The following is a 17,552-nucleotide window of genomic DNA, read 5'->3' as shown; positions in this document are numbered from 1 at the left end:
CTGGACAAACATATTCAAAGTTCTGAAAACCAGGGGCACCTGGGTGGCTCAGTCCATTAAGCATCCAATTGGTGATCTCAGCTCAGGTCTTGATCTCCGGGTTGTGGGTTCAAGCCCTGCATTGGGCTCAATATTGGGTGTGGAGCCTACTTAAAAAAGAAAAAAGAAAAGAAAAGAAAAGAAAAGAAAACCAAAGAAAAAAAGAAAATCTTAAAGAGAGTCAGAAGAAAAGAACATATCATATATATAAATATATGCGTATAAATTACAACAGACTTTTCAAGAATTTACATCAGGAGTTATTGAAGCCAGAAGATCATCAAGTGACTTCTTTTAAAATGTCTAAAGGGGGAAAAGAACGTCAACCTAGAATACTCTAGCATAAATAACTTTTAAATATAAAAAAGAAATAGATTTTTTCAGGTTAAAAAAAAAAACAAGAGTTTATAATAAACCTCCACAACAAAAATGTTAAAAGAAGTCCTTCGGGCAAAATGTATATGATAAAAACTTGAATCTACTATACAATGGAATGAGGAACACTGGAAATAGTATAAATAAAAGTAATATAAAATTAATTTTCTTTCATATTTTTAACTGCTTTATTGACTGACTAATCAGCTCATGGTTTAATTATGCCTCAAACCTGAAATCCAGATATTTTGTTTGCTGTGTTGTTATCCAAAGCTACATGCTGAAAATCAAGCATTTATTATTTCACACAGACTAATGTCGGAATGAACTCAGTCAACAAGTGAATTGAATGATAATTCTCATCCCCTGTCACTCATCATCAGTACTGTTAAAGTCAATTTACAATTATTAAAATAAAGTTATCGCTTTTCTACTGCTTATGAAAAGAATTATAAGGAAAATGCTAAGGTGGGGGAATGGAGATATAAGAAAATCCCTGTCTCCTTGAAGCATAAATTTTACCCCTCTCCAAACACATAGATGTGCTCATTAAAATTTTTTTAAAAATTTATTTTGATTATAGTTGACACTGTTACATTAGTTTCAGGTGTACAACACAGTGATTCAACTTCTCTATATGTTATGCTGTGCTCACAAGTGTAGCTACCATCTGCCACTATACAACGCTAATATGGTATCATTGACTATATTCCTTACACTGTGCTTTTTATTCCTGTGGCTTATTTATTGCATAACTGGAAGACTATATGGCCCACACCCCCCTTCACCCATTTTACCCATCTCTCCACCCTCTTCCCCTCTGGCAACCATCAGTTTCTTCTCTGTATTTATAGGTCTGATTCTGCTTTTATTTACTTTTTTAAAGGCTTATTTATTTTTGAGAGACAGAGAGAGAATGGAAGTAGGGGAGGGGCAGAGAGAGGTGGGGACAGAGGATCCAAAGCAGAGTCTGTGCTGACAGCAGAGAGCCGGATGCAGGGATTGAACTTACAAACTGTGAGATCATGATCTGAGCTGAAGTCAGACGCTTAACCAACTGAGCCACCCAGGCACCCCAATCTGCTTTTAAACACAGATAGATTTAATTAAATCACAGTGATGATCTCCCCTACCTCCCCAAAGCCTAATACAAAGTAAGCTATGCTTTTGATAACATAGAAGTTAACATTTAATAGCTAAAGTCCTTAATACTCATAGTTCACAATGCAGAAATAAACACTGCTTTCCAACAGTATCTGTCATTAAAATTCAGGTACAGGTTTGTTACTAAAATAAGGTTTCATAAGCAAGGTGAAACTTCTATTTGATACTCTCCCTATATTTTTGCTAATAAAGTGCTGGGGGAAAGAGGGTTGAAAGCCAGTAAATTTATGTTACCAAAATTTTAATGGAGTTTAATGACAACTATAATTCTGTCCCTTCTAGTTTTACTAAAGAGCTCCACAATTCTGCATCATTTAGAAGTCTGTGAATAATTCTGACCTCCAAGGTTATTGTAACCCTCAGAAAGAATTTTCTCAAGTGATAAAAATTTCTAACTTGTCAAACATTTAGTTTTATTTCTCAGGCAAGTTATACTGGCAAGTACATCTATGGGACACAATATTTATATGTTCTTCTTGATCATGTGGACAGGGAGTTTTCAACTAGGCAACAAAATATAAAACATATCACAAAATAGTATATTTTGCAAAAACATGGAACTTTCAAACATATCCTATCCAAGTACTCATGTTAAATCCTTTAAAAAACAGAATATCAGTAAAGCATGGAGGAAAATGGAACGTATGCTTCTTTACACACAATAAAGGAAAATAATGAGTCCTTAAGTATCATTAGGATGAGAAGCTTCTCAATCCCAAAGAGAAGCAACAGACGTGTTGGGGGGGGGGGGAGGAATTGGCATAGAAAATAAATAGCAAATATCACACTGGGTAGGAAAAAAAGTAGCTAATTACATGCTTTCATCTCTGCTTACCAGAGGAGTAAAGCCTAATTTTAAAGAAATGGAAAAGCTTAATGAATGCCAAGAGTATTTTTTTCATGCACTATGGCTCTTTGGCATAGAATCTATATGCATTTATCCAGATGTTATGGGTGGAAATTGTGGGATTTAATGGTAACTGGAAGTGTGTTTGAAGTACAGAACAGTAATAAAATGAGAACGGATGAGTATGCTTGAAAAAAACAATTCTATTTTATTCTTAAAGGAATTTAGGATCATACTGTGTTATAAGTGCCAAAACATATTGGAGATAAAGACACAAACACAAAATTGCCTTTTTCTTAAAATTCCACACTTGAAATAAAGTTGAAATAAAGTTACAGTAGAGTGAAATTGCCTAAAAACAGTTTTGATGTGAACTATTTAATGGGTCTCTAAAAGATACATTTTAATAACATATGGAATATAAAACTCTTTTTTTCTGACTGTGCTCCAGTGAGTATCCCTTCTATGTGACATGAGAGTGAAATAAGTACCACATGGTGGTTAAGAGCATGAACTGTGGAACTTGCAGGCAGGGGATAAAACTCAGTTCTATCACATGTGAACTGTGTCACACTGGACATGTGACTAACCTTTCAGACCTCAGTTTCCTCCTCTGTAGAAGGTAAGAGCACCCCCCTTAAAGAATTGCTGTGAGGATTAAAGTCGATTAATGCAAATGATTGGGATTATTATTACCAACAGTTTCTGTGCAGAGTTTACTCGATTGAGTATGATTATACTGACCATCAATATGGACCACTTCTGATGCCACGTGGGTATATTCTTCTTGTCTCATGAATGATATAAGCTCAGATGATGCCTCGAGGCTGTGTTAACCCTGTTGAGTGACCACGAAGAGATCACTGTGGTTGCTGAGGAATGGAGAGGACGCTGCACTAAAATTTATTTACCTTGTGTGGGGCAATAATAATTACCTGTGTATATTTGGATTAAAAACTAAAAGAAAAGGGGAAAATTTTGATTCCCTCAAAAATCCCATAGGAATTAAAATTTGAAATATTTTATAAAGAAACTTAAAGTACAAATTACCTAATTCATTTTTTGAGATTTAAACTTTATTCAGAAAATATATCTGAGGAGTTATTCAATTGAATGAACTAATACAAATGTAATGTTATTCAACTAGCTTTCAATTCGTTCATGCTTTATAGAACCAAGATTTTATTTGTTACTTATTTTTCTCCTTGTTTTATTCAACAGCTGAATGAGAAAAAAGGTCATTTAAAATTATATGAGGATCACATTAATCCTTGATATTTTTTGAACAGTTCTATCATTCTGAAACCTTGTGTTCAGACTAAATGCACCATTTATCAGGGAGTAATAAAAATAAAGTTACCATTTTGATCTCCGTAGGAAGCTAAATAATTTATCTAAAGCAAAACTCATGGTATCATGCTCACCATTAACTCATGTAACCATACTTTCAAAGTGATTGACAGTTGGGTTCCAAAACTTCATTATAACTCCTTGAAATAAAGAATGGATGGGGCATTTACAGATGATCTGCTCCTTTGTTCACTGAAGCAGACACAGAAAAGGAAGAGTGGTTCTCACTTAAATAAAAAGAACCAGATTGAATGCGAAGTGACTTAGCATCTAGGCCCAGTTCTGTCATCATCTAATTTCCAAGAAAGAAGTGTGAAAAAAATGTTGTTGAGAAAATTTTAAAAAATAGTTATATGACAAATAACAGGAAAAATAAAAGTTTATTCCCTTGACATTATTAAAGAATAAATTTTAAAAATGGCATATAACTTTTGTTAAAGGAAGTTCAATGGTACTGTTAACATTTCCAAAGAAACTTATTTTCTAGTTCTCATGAATATCCCCAATGGGGCCCATCATGGTTTTACTTATTTCACATAATATGACTCCCAAGTGTAATGGGAGGGAATATGCCAAGAAGAAAGTATGTGGTGGCCAAGGAAGGAGTTCCTTGGTACTCAGCAACAATGAAGGAAATGAAGAGGAAATAAAGTGCTTACTCTGCCCAATGCAAAAGATTGAAAGAAAATCTCTATCTATTTGGCTAGTAGTGTCATATGATGGTTACAAGTGGGAGAACAGCACAAGCAGAAATGAGAAGGAGAAAGCAGTGGGAAAAATAAAGACTACAAGAGAAAACGTCAGTGCCACCATCCAGCAAAATCAAGTTACTTAGTCCAATGCTCCACACTACACACAACGAAATCTCAAGCTATATGCACATAGCACAGCATAATGATTTAAGAAAACAGTAAAACACAGTATTTATTTGGAGGATAGTTCCACTGAGAAAGGTTTAAATGAAAAAATAATATTAACTTGTCTAACATCACTTATTTTTCAGAGTTTCTCTGTAGCTGAGGCTTTAACTTTCCCTTCCAGTGATATAATGTAAATTGTTGCATTTATTATCAATTTTTATTCAATTTTCAATTTTTATTCATTTATGAAAGCTTTGGTTTCTTAGAAACCAGTTTTAAAAACTAGATTGTTTCTTTACAGGTATATTATTTATCCTCAAAAAGTAGTATGAAGTAAGTCGTCAATAACAACTTGTTGATTTTATCTTCACTGATTCATGATGATGAAATTATTTACTCCTACTTACTCTAGACCTTTAACTCCTTCCCTCACATTCTAATTTAATTAAGTATTGATTTTTAAGGGCAATTTAAAAATACATTATTAAATGTGAAGTTCTTTTGCTAAACTACCATCTATTGAACTGTTAAAAATGATTATATCTGGGGTGCCTGAGTGGCCAGTCGGTTAAGCGTCTGATTTCGGCTCAGGTCATGATCTTGTGGTTTGTGAGTTCGAGCCCTGCGTCGGGCTCTGTGCCGACAGCTCAGAGCCTGGAGCCTGCTTCAGATTCTGTGTCTCCCTCTGTCTCTGCCCCTCCCCTGCTCATGCTCTGTCTCTGTCTCAAAAGTAAATAAAACATTAAAAAAAAATTTTTAAAAAGATTACATCTAAGCCATTTGTGTAACATTATGCATGGATATATTTTACTTCCAAATATTATCACTAATTTAAAGTAGTGAAATTTACTGGTATATCCCCAATTTAAGCAAACTAGTACTAAAACGCATTGCCAGTGTAAAATTTTAGGAATATATTGTAGTACACTCAAAGAGTTCCTTCTTTCCTTCTTTCTTTTCCATTTCTGCTGCCAGTCCCATACTTCAGTTTCTGATTATTTCAAGATTATGCAGTAGTTTAAGATTATGAAGTGACCTTCATGCCTACATTTTTACCCAGTTTAACTGTTCCTGTGTGTTTCTGAGAAATTAATGGTTCTAAAGCATTAACTTCATGTGTCACTCTCCTATTAAGAAACTCCATTGGCTTTCCTACAGAATAAAACCCACACTTCTATCCTCACCGAGTGTCCCACAATCTGACCACAATCTACCTTTAGCACCGGCTGGGTTGTAGCCATACTGCCTCATGAACTATTGGGAAACTGCTCATGATCTGTGAATGTTTGACCCCATTCTCTCCATCTAGAATGCCTCTCCTTCCATTTGTATTTCCATATGTTTGAAATATTCAGCCTCAGCTATGAGCTAAATACCGTCCCTACTGAGAACTGGTATTTCTGTCACACACACTGCTTTAATCACTTCATCATAGTTTTGTGAATATGTTTTATGACTGCTTTTTGGTAAACTATTTAGCAAGGGCTACTTTGTTTTCTTTACAACCCCCTCTCTGCTCAGCATTGTGCCTTTCTCACAACAGACTCATTAAATACTAAACTAACATCACTGAACTGATATGTCAGTGTGCCGTATTTTCCTCTTTCCTGATTTTCAGGGAAGAATATTCACCTCAGAACTGAATATTCAGTGCTCTGAAATTGAGATGATGTTTAAAATATCTGAATTGTTTTTATTGAGATATAACTGACACATAATATGAATTGCACATGTGCAACACAATGATTTGTCTACACTGCAAAATGGCCACCATAGTAAGTCTAGTGTCCTAGTATCACCATATAAACTTACATGATATGCAATGCAGTATTATTGGCTCTATCACCGTGCTGTACTGTTACATCCCTGTGACTTATTTATTTTATGACTGGAAGTTTGTATCTCTTGACCCCATATCCCATTTAGCCCACTCTCAATCCCTTTCCTGCTGGCAACCACCAAATCTGTTCTCTGCATCGATGGGATTTTTTTTTGTATGTTTGCTGTGTTTTTTTAGATTCAACATACAAGTAAAATTATAAGGTATTTGTCTTTCTCTGTCTGACTTCTTGCACCTAGCATGATACCTTCAGGTTTCATCCATGTTGTCACAAACAGCAAGAGTTCATTATTTTTCCATCTGGGTAGTGTTCCATTGTGTATATATACACCACATCTTCTTTAGCCATTCATTCATCAGTGGACACTTTGGTTGTTTCTATATATGGCTATTGTGAATAATGCTGCAATGAACATAGGGACACATACATCTTTTCAAATGAGTGGTTCTGTTTCCTTCAGATAAATACCCAAAGTGGAATTGATGAATCATATGGCAGCTCTATTTTTAGTTTCATGAGGAAATTCCATACTGTTTTCCATAGCAGGTATACGAGTCTACATTCCCAGCAACAGTGCACAGGGTTTCTCTTTTCTCCACAGCCCTGACAATACTTGTTATTTCCTATCTTTTTGATAATAACCATTGTGACTGGTGTGAGGTGGTATCTCATTGTGGTTCTGATTTGCATCTCCTAATGATTAGTGACATTGAACATGATCTTTTCACGTGCCTTTGGCCTGACCATGAGGGCAGGATCCCGGCAACAGGAGAGTGCAAGGGTGGAGCCAGTGGTGCTACAAAGGTACAGGGAAAGTGCAGAAATATTCCCTGCCAGTGCCTTCAGCCCTGGAGAGCATTCCGACAGACCCTTGTCTCCCTGGCAGGTGCTGTAAGTGTAATCAATGAAACTCCTTCACGTGTGGTGTAGACGCTTTTCAATCCGCTGCTTTTGGGCTGGATCTCAGGGTGAATAACCCTGAACAGTCTAGCCAGAATGAAATATAAAACCAGATATGATGCAATTTTCAGCATCTTTGAGTCAGAAGTTCATGAGGTGGTGAAAGGTGATGTTTGAAAAATTATGGTTTGATTTGCATAATTCGTTAAATCTCCATATATGACCTTTTTATATAGCCTATTAGCTGCTCAAACATTTGACATTTCTTATTTGCTAAGCTTAAATAACTCAAGCAATGAATTTTCCATCCAGTGACAATTGTTTTTGTCTAACTATCATTTTATTAGAACCAGAATTTACTCTGCTGTTGCTGTTTTACCCAGTGACATTTGCATAATGCTAAACATTTGTTGTCCATGTCTTTTGTTCATACCCTTCAAACTCTTTTAGCCCTCTTCCCTCTTACTCATCGGTTGGCCTCACTGAAAAGATTTAGTTCTTTTCATCTGTTTGAATAAATCAATACCATATTTTTAACAGAACCTTTCTAATCTTCATGTATTATTCTTTGTATTTCCACCAACTTTTAGAAGACTTTCTGATATAAATGTACCCAGAATAATACTCAGTGTGGTTTTACAAGAGAAATATAGAAACAATAATTATCATAACATTAATTATTCGAGGGCAAAAATTGGCTTCAAACAAGGGTTCCTTTATCAAACCGCATAATTAAGACAAACCTGTTCTCTATTACTTGATAGGGTTTGGCAGAGGAAGACTTTGAACTGTGAACTGAAGAAGAGAAGGGAAAGAATCACGAACAGATAGTTTACAGATGTGCTTCCTAGATTTTTGCTAGTGGACGCTGAAGTCACAAAAATGACTTATAATTGTTCCTTGAATTTCATATGCTCTTTTCTGTCAGCATGCGAAAGTTTCCCTTGACATAATTAATTTAACATTAAATCCTGCCTTCTCCCTCTTGTTTGTGAATGGGACAACCACACATATCGATCAATATTTATCTTTGACCATCTAACATCCTTTTACACAATTGAGAGCAAGCACTAGGTACACAGAATTTCGTGGCGGCCTGTAGAACCTATGCATGAGTGGAGACTCAGACTTGGTGTGGTGGTTGCCTCTCAATTTCTCCTCCCAAATAAGTTTTCCATGTTTGCAAAAAAGAAAACGTCACGTGCCAAGGTTGTGAATGCTCACTAGTGTAAAATTTGTGAAGCTTAAAATATAAGAGAATTTTAGAAAATATTCACCATACATTATGTGAAAAATACCCTCAACATAAGCATATTAAGTCTTGTTTAACAATATTTTAAAATTATTTAAAACAACAAAATATGGTTTTATTATTTATAAAGCCTTTTCTAGGTGAAAAGACCTAATGAGACACAAATAAGCAGCTGACCCTCACTTTATTTATTTATTTTAAAATGTTTATTTATTTGAGACAGAGAGAGACAGAGAGAGAGAGAGAGAGAACAAGCAGGGGAAGGGCACAAACAGAGGGAGAGTATCCCAAGCAGGCATCACGCTGTCAGCATAGAGCCTGACGTGGGGCTCGATCCCATGAACTGTGATTTAATGACCTGAGCTAAAACCAGGAGTTAGACACTTAACCTACTGAGCCTCCCAGGCACCCCAGCTGACCCTCAATTTAAAATGAATCAAAATCCACCCACTTGAGCATCTATGTCTACACAACTCTGCAAGACTGCTGGCTTTGTCTCTTGCTTTTAAGAACATTTTTGTCATTAGAATTAGTTCTCATAATTATACAACAAAGACAGATCTTTTTCTCCAGTGGTATAAATTTTGTAACTATTACTTTGGGGCAGAGGCCAAAGAGAGGCCTATTTTATTCTTTGTTAAACTTCAGCATGCTAGTGAACTAAGAGCTTTCCATCTTCACAGCCCAGAGAACATATTGCTAAAAATGAGACACAACTGCTATAAATTGCTTTACTCAACAATCATTTATTATAAATCTTCTTGATACTTGGCACTAAATTAAATGCTGAGAACACAGGGGAACATAAGCACATAAATGTGTGCACACATACACCCTCCGCACTCAGTTTCTGTCCTGTGAGACTCTCAGTTTAGTCAGGAATATAGGCGCACAACCATATTATTTCAATACATGCAGAGCCTGGTACACAACAGTAAGATTTTGGACAGTGTTTTTAAGAAATGCAGAGTTACAGAATGATTTTAAGTTGGGAAGTTAAATGATCATGGTAAAAGTGGGGAAGATGGCTTTGTAACGCTAAAGATGCATTGGAGTAAGAGAGAGAAGAGGCATTACTTTAATCATACTGTCTTTATTTTTTATCTCAGAAGAGAAAAAAGAAAAGAAAAAGGAATGCAACAGAGAAAAGGGGGTGAAGCATCAAGGAGAGCTTTAGGGGTGGAAAGTAAGGTGGAATAATGTCATAGGAGAAAAAGCAGGTAAGAGGTAACAGGTAAAGGGGGGTGGAAGAGATGGGCATCATGTTCTTGCTGCTTTCTATGTGTCCATAGCCAGATTAAGGGGACAGAGAGCAGGGCACTCAGGCCACCCCTCTACTAGGGACTACCAAAACATGACACGAACAGGGCCAAATTGTAGTGGCTGCTAGTTAACTAAAGTGTTTCCTTATAACTGCTAAAATATACATTGAAATGATATCTCCCAAAGAAGGCAAAATCTTGACAAGAAATTAAAACTAACTAAATAAAACCCTCTTTACATTCATCAATCCTGCATTCATCATTATGTCTTTAATAATAACAGTTTGGTGGGACAAAAAACTATTAGCTTGCTTGCTCTACCAAATGATCAGCTTTGCTGGGGATGCTCCATGTCTCTGTCAATCCCTGAATATGCATTTAGATATTTTCTCCTTTCTATAGGAACAAAGAAGGGAAAGCAGAGGCTAAAGAGGAGGAAGCTGTTTGGTGAAAGAGAAACATTGGCTTTAGTCTAACCGCACATTAGTACAAAAGCATCCAATATAATTTTTAAAAAACTGACAATCTTTATATATTTTGGATACTAACCCTCTACCAGATATGTCATTTGCAAATATCTTCTCTCATGCAGTAGATCGTCTTTTAGTTTTGTTGACTGTTTCCTTTGGTGTGCAGAAGCTTTTTATTTTGATGCAGTCTCAATAGTTTATTTTGCTTTTGTTTCCCTAACCTCAGGAGATGTATCTAGAAATATGTTGTTACACTTGATGTCAGAGTAATTCTTGTCATGCTCTCTTCTAGGATTTTTATGGTTTCTGGTCTCACTCTTAGACAGACCCTTAATCCATTTTGAGTTTACTTTTGCATATTATGGAAGAAAGTGGTCCAATTTCATTCTTTTGCATGTACCTGTGCTGTTTTTCCAACATCATTTGTTGAAAAGACTTTTTCCCATTGCATATTCTTACCTCCTTTGGCGAAGATTAATTGGCCATATAATGGTGGGTTCATTTCTAGGCTTTCTATTCTGTTCCATTGACCTATATGAAGCTTCCTCAAAAAATTAAAAATAGGACTATCATATGATCCAGTAATCACACTACTGGGTATTTCCCCAAAGAATATGAGAATGCTAATTTAAAGGATACATGCATCCCTAAGTTTATTGCAGCATTATTTATAATAGCCAAATTATGAAAGCAGCCCAAGTGTCCATCAACAGATGAGTAAATAAAGAAGATGTGTATATATACAGTGGAATATTGTTCAGCCACAAAAAAGAATAAAATTTTGCCATTTGCAACAACATGGATGAATCTAGAGAGTATAATGCTAAGTGAAATAGGTCAGTCAGAGAAAGACAAATATCATATAATTTTACTCATATGTGGTTTTTAAGAAACAAAACAAACAAATAAAGGGGGAAAATACACAAACCAAAAACCGGACTCTTAAGTATAGAGAACAAACAGATGGTTACCAGAGGAGAGGTGGGTGTGGGGATGGATGAAATAGGTGAAGGGGATTAAGTGTGCACTTTTTATGATGAGCACTGAGTAATATATGGAACTGTTGAATCACTGTATTGTACACCTGAAACTAACATAACATTGTTTGTTAACTAGAATTAAAATAAAAAACTTAATGATAAAAAAAGACAGAAGCAGTGTCATAGCACAACTCCCTGGGATTTTGGAGCAAAACAGTGCTTTCTCTTGCAAAGAACTATTTGATTGTTAAAAGTAAAATATGATTAAGTACAATAAACTTTCCCACTTCTCTTGAGTTTTCTAAATTTTATTCGACAACAGAAACCAAAATTATAACACTGTCTAATATGGGTCTAAATGTATGTAGAGGAAATGTTTAAGATAATCATATTATAAACAGAGGTGTGTAAAGTAACATAAGGTTTCTATTCTATTCTATTCTATTCTATTCTATTCTATTCTATTCTTTTTTATTCTAACTGCTAAAATGACAATACCAGTAAACTGTGATTTTATGGATACAAAATGTAATAAAGTAACCACTACAAAGCTATGTGAAAAGACATGCTAAAAAAACAATATGAATCAAAATAGAGTTCTAAATAATTTCAAGTAGAACATAGGAAGGCAGGAAAAAGAGAAATAAATATCAGAATATGCAGAAAACTAAAATAATAGACTTAAACTCTTAAGTATTGTTATGTTAAATATAAAGTGTCTTATTGAACCAATTAAATGACAGAGATTGGCAGGGAAGATCAAAAGGAAATATGATCCAAATATATGTTTCCTACAAGATACTCATTTCAAATAAAACAATAAAGTCAGTTTGAAGAAAAACTCTGGAAAAGGGTCTATCAAGCAAACATAAAAGAAAATAAGAGTGACTATCCTAATAGTACATAAAGTAGAATTTAGAGTAAAGAAAACAGAGATAGAGGGACATTACATAATAAAAGGATCTTTTACACCCAAAAGATGTAATGATCCTATACAATAGAACAGCAAAAGAGTAAAGCAAAACTGAAAGAAGTGAAAGGAGAAATAGATAAACCCATAACTATTAGAGTTGGAGGCTTCAACATCCCTCTCACAATTGATGAAGCAATTAGACAGAGAATCAACAAGGATATAGTTTAATGCAACATCATTAATAAACAGGCTCTAATCAAAATTTATAGAACACTTCATTCAACAATAGCAGAATACACATTTTTTTCAAGTACTCGTGGAACATATACCAAGATGAATCATATCCTGGGCTATGAAACAAACCTCAGCACATTTTCTAAAAACAAAATTACATGGAGTATCCTCAACCACAATTAATCCAGATAGAATTCATTGATAAAAAGAGAATAGGAAAATCCTATAACACTTGGAAACTAAGCAATACACCATTGAATAATTCTTAGCTCAAAGAGGAAGTCTCCAGGAAGTCAGGAAATACATCAAAAAGAATGAAAATGAAAATATGAGACACCAAAAATTTTGGGACACAGTTAAAGCAGTGCTGAGAGAAAAACTTATAACACTAAAAAGATAGTGGAAAAGAGGTAAAGTCACAATCATCCATGCTCAAGAATCCAGAAAAAGAAGAGCAATATAAGCCCAAAGAAAATAGAAAGAAAGAATTAATAAAAAATAAAAGGAGATATTGTGGCACCTGTCTGGGTCAGTTGGAAAAGTATGCAACTCTAGATCTCAGGGTCGTGGGTTCAAGCCCCACTTGGGCATAGAGATTACTTAAAAAGAAAAAGAGTAGATATCAATGCAATTAAAAACAAAAAAAGAAGGAAAAATCAGTGAACTTAAAGGCCTATTCTTCAAAAATATTAATAAAATTCAGCAAGGCTGAAAAGAAATGAGAAAAGACACAAATTAACCATATCAGGAATGAAACAGGAAATATCACTCAAACCCTGTAGAAATCAATAGGATAATAAGAGCATACTATAAAAATTTTGATTATACCTTGAGTGTATTAATGCCAAAATCCTGATCATGACTTGTACTATAGTGTTGTGTTATTAGTATTGAGGCACTCTATACACAGGATCACTCTGTATTACTTATTATAACAGCTTGTAAATCTAAAATTGTCTCAATAAAAGAATTCTATTTTCAAAAACAAGCAAATACCTGCAATGCCTTTAATAACTATAAGAAAATTAAATTTAAGGACTTAATAAAAATATTAAAAATATGTTTATCTTGTGGCACCTGGGTGCCTCAGTCAGTTAAGTGACCAATTCTTGGTTTCAGCTCAGGTTATGATTTCATGGTTTGTGGGACTGAGCCCCAAGTCAGGCTCTGTGCTGACAGTGCAGAGCCTGCTGGGGATTCTCTCTCCCTCTCTCTCTGCCCCTCCACCACTCTCTCTTTCAAAATAAATAAGTAACTTAGAAAATGTGTTAATCTTAATATAAAAAATAAAAAATAAAAACATGTACTTACATACTACTGTACCCTCATGGAAACTTTACATCTCTGTGGGTTATCAGGTGACTCTGGTACTGTAATTGCTCTTCATTCCTTTTTAAACTAAGGAAAATAAGATATGTATATATACTTTTAAATGTCATTTTATTAGTTATTTATACACAAATATAATTTTTATTGATATACACAAATAATATACAGTTCATCTATTTAAACTGTACAAATCAGTGGCTTTTATATATTTGTATATTCAGAGTTGTGTAACTATCACTACAATCAATTTTAGAGTATTTTCATCACTCCAAAAAGAAACTTCTTACCCATTAGCAGTCACTCTTCCAATATCCCCTACTCCCGCTCCTCTACCTCCCACCCAGCTTAGGCAACTGTCCAAATATACTTTCTGTTTCTATAGAATTGTCTATTCTGGATATTTCATAGAAATGGAAACATACACTATATGATTCTTTGTGATTGGCTTCCTTCAATTATTATGATGTTTTCAAAGTACATTCCTTGGGCGACCATTATTCTGCCCCCAAAGATGTCCACATGCAAACCCTGACACCTGTAAATATGTCAGGTAACACAGCAAAGAGGAATTAAAGTTGCGGATGAAATTAAGGTTGCCAATGAGTTACCTTAAATAGAGAAATTATCCTGGATTGTGGAGTGAGCCTAATAAAACCACAGAAGTCCTTAAAAATGGAAGATGGGGGCAGAAGAGGAGGTCAGAGTGATGGGATGTGAAAAAGGCTAGATCCAGCTTGCTGGTTTTAAAGATGAAGAAAGAGGGTCATGAGCCATGGAAAGTGGTGCCTTCTGTGGCTGGAAAAGAAAAAGAAATTCTCTCCTACAGAGAATTCAGAAAGGAACATAGTCCACAGACACCTTGATTTTAGCTTAATAAGACTTCCAACCTGCACAACTGTAAAATGATTTGTGTTGATTTAATCCACTAAATTTGCATTAATTTTTTACAGTAGCAATAGAACGCTGTATATACATTTAATATAGGGTTTCACAGCTATAAAATTCCCTCTAAGTAATGCAGAGCTCTGTTCCACAGTTTTAATATGTTTTGTCTTCATTTTCATTCATCTCAAAGTATGTTGTAATTTTCTCTCAATTTCTTCTTTGCCCTATTGTTCTTTTAGGATTGTGTTTTGTTTTTTGTTTTTACTTTTCACATATTTGTGAATTTTCAAAGTTTCCTTCTGGTATTGATTTCTAGTTTTATTCCATTGTGATTAGAGAACATATTTTGTATGATTTCAATCCTTTTAAATGCATTTACTGAGGCTGTTTTATGGCTTATCATATGGTATGTCATGGAAAATGCCCAAGTACACTTGAAAAGAATGTGTATCTTCTTTTCTAAGATGGATGCTGTGCTCTTGAAATTCAGGGAAAGATCAGAGTGACCATCATTAGGTGAAGAGATGAAAAGTTATGAGATTTACATAAATATCAGAGGACATTTACTTTTGACTATACTTTTTAGGAGCAAGGTGACTGAGAGCGTAAGTTGTGGGTAGAGCATGGGGAAATCTTGAACGGGGTAAAGACTATGGAAATATTTTTTCTAAGTTTTAAAAAAGCAGTGGGCCATTTTTAAACTGTAGAACAAATGTTCATTTCCTTACCAAGATGAAAAACACTTGACAGCAATGTGGAAGAACTTAATTCCGAGCTATGGTAATAAGATTCACAATTGAAGTGTTCCTAAAAGAAAACGTATCACAATTGAAGTGTTCCTAAAAGAATTTTACCGTATGGACGGTAAAATTAAATTTAATTTATCAGTGTCAGAAAAATGTCCACTGCTGATTTCCATCTCTGGCTCCTACCTTTTGGCAGCTCATTCTGTGAGAGAATACATCTCACAGAATACATTTGATTTCTTTCACTCAACCTCCTAGAACTCAGTTTGGTTGAACAGAAATATGGAACATTTACTTTGATAAATATGTTATAAAGAGTAGCATGTGAAGTCTACATATTTGTTACTAATCTATAATATTGAATATTTTTATATTTCTTCTATAAGCTGAAAGTGTAGTTTTACAGCTAAGTTCTGAGATAACATTGGTATTCCAAAAAGTTAGTCTTCCCAAGAATTTTTATTTAGATGCTTTCTCCATATGTTATCATTTCCAAATAAATTTTCTAGCACAATATGATTTTCTTAAAAAAAACAGAAACATCAAAGTGGAAGAATAATTTAAATGTACATTAACAAAGTTTTGGGATTCATTTGAGATTTAGAAGATCTATTTAATGATCTTTTAAAGGTGAAATACTATTTCTGATATTTCTTTTTGGGTGTTATAACTCAGTAGCTGGAAGTTGAGGATTGAGTTATTAAAATAGCAATAGATGCACTGGTGTTCCAACTATAGCTGCACTCTGAATACAGATGAACTACAATCTGTGGAACAACTTTGCAACCCTGCCCTTAAATGTTGTTATGACTTGGGTTCTGTTCTTTTCATCTTTCAGATATTGCTTTGAATCCTTAGGAAATCATATTGATCTAGGAACACAGTTACATATGTAACCATCATTTTAACATCTATTTATGAATTTTCTAGCCTGACAAGAGCTTTGCCTGTAAGATGCCACTATATGCAAGAAAAATATTTTTTTATACTAAATTCTGATTTTAATTCAATAATCCACACTACCGGAACACAGAACCAAATGCAAGAAATGGAGGTTTATATGGTGTGCACCTCCATGGAATCAATAATATCAATCTTGAGAATTTGACTTTATTATCACAGAGGTCTGTAGATAGTAAATGCTGCTATGTCCAAGGAGAAATTAATCTGCCCATTTTAGTCAATCCACCTACAAAAATGAATAAAGGCCTAAGTCAAAGACAAAAAGCACCTCTATTAAGTCATAATTAGGTCAATCAGGATTAAACAAAGGAAAAAGACAAGTTTTCTTCATAGGTGGTCATAAAATCACAAGACAGAAAGAATATTTAGTTCAGCTTATAAGCATTATTCGTAACAGATTATGAAAATAATTTTGGAATTACCCCTTTGTAATTTTAAATGGCAATCGAATTTAGTTATTTTTGTAATTTAAGTAGCATCACAGGGAAAAGAAAGAGAGCCAAAGTGGGTTTTTTTGTTTTTGTTTTTGTTTTTGTTTTTGTTTTTGTTTTGTTTTGTTTTTTTTTCAGCTCTAAGCACTGAAAAGATTATGGTTTCCTGCTTTGGTTTAAAATCAAAAAGGAAAACAAGCCTAAATTATAAAGTAATTGTAAATTACAAAATGTTCTGATTTTTTCCCTGAAAGCTCCTTCACAATTTTTGAAATATCAAAAATCAAATTATTTCAAAAATATTGCCAATGCCCTACATTGCTGCATGCAGTTGGTCTCCCTGTGGGTAAGGCTAATGGTCATGCCAGGAGATGTTTTGCCAATTGGTCTGATGGTCTTTAAAGTCCCAATATAATATTTTTTATTTTGTTGGGAGAATGGGCACATGTGGTTATGAGAGTAGTAAAAATGGGGAGCTAGGAGAAAAATAACAACCTTATAACCCTCCCTTTGTTGCTGCTATTATACTTCTAATGAGAACCATTAGATGCTACTCATCCAGATGAAAACTAGCCACACATCAATTTAGTCACCCATTAAGTTGACACGTCTCATTTTACAGCTCTCCACATTGTAAATGCTAGAAATCTGTAAAAGATGTCAATTCTTTTTTTTTTCAGAACTTTTTTTTCAAATATGCTTATAAGCATG

General features: G+C 34.4%; 1 long non-coding RNA gene across 4 annotated transcripts in view; it reads right to left on the bottom strand.

The window, feature by feature from the left end:
- LOC109274361 (uncharacterized) overlaps positions 1-17,552 on the bottom strand; it is a 28,523-nt gene that overhangs the window by 2,746 nt on the left and 8,225 nt on the right. The window contains exons 2-4 of one of the 4 annotated variants that reach the window (XR_008423721.1): positions 13,799-13,885; positions 6,723-6,878; positions 3,745-3,915 (exon numbers count right to left, since the gene is read on the bottom strand). This is a non-coding gene — a long non-coding RNA (uncharacterized LOC109274361). Of the gene's footprint in view, positions 1-1,723; positions 3,264-3,744; positions 3,916-6,722; positions 6,879-13,798; positions 13,886-17,552 lie in introns of those variants that run through there. The other 3 variants (XR_002083569.2, XR_008423720.1, XR_008423722.1) reach the window with 3 other exon arrangements.

This window comes from Panthera pardus, unplaced genomic scaffold (assembly GCF_024362965.1).
Source record: "Panthera pardus isolate Hobbes unplaced genomic scaffold, ASM2436296v1 HiC_scaffold_10, whole genome shotgun sequence".
NCBI lineage: Eukaryota > Metazoa > Chordata > Mammalia > Carnivora > Felidae > Panthera > Panthera pardus.
Note: the sequence above shows the minus strand (reverse complement) of the source record. Positions and strands in the feature narration are given on the sequence as shown.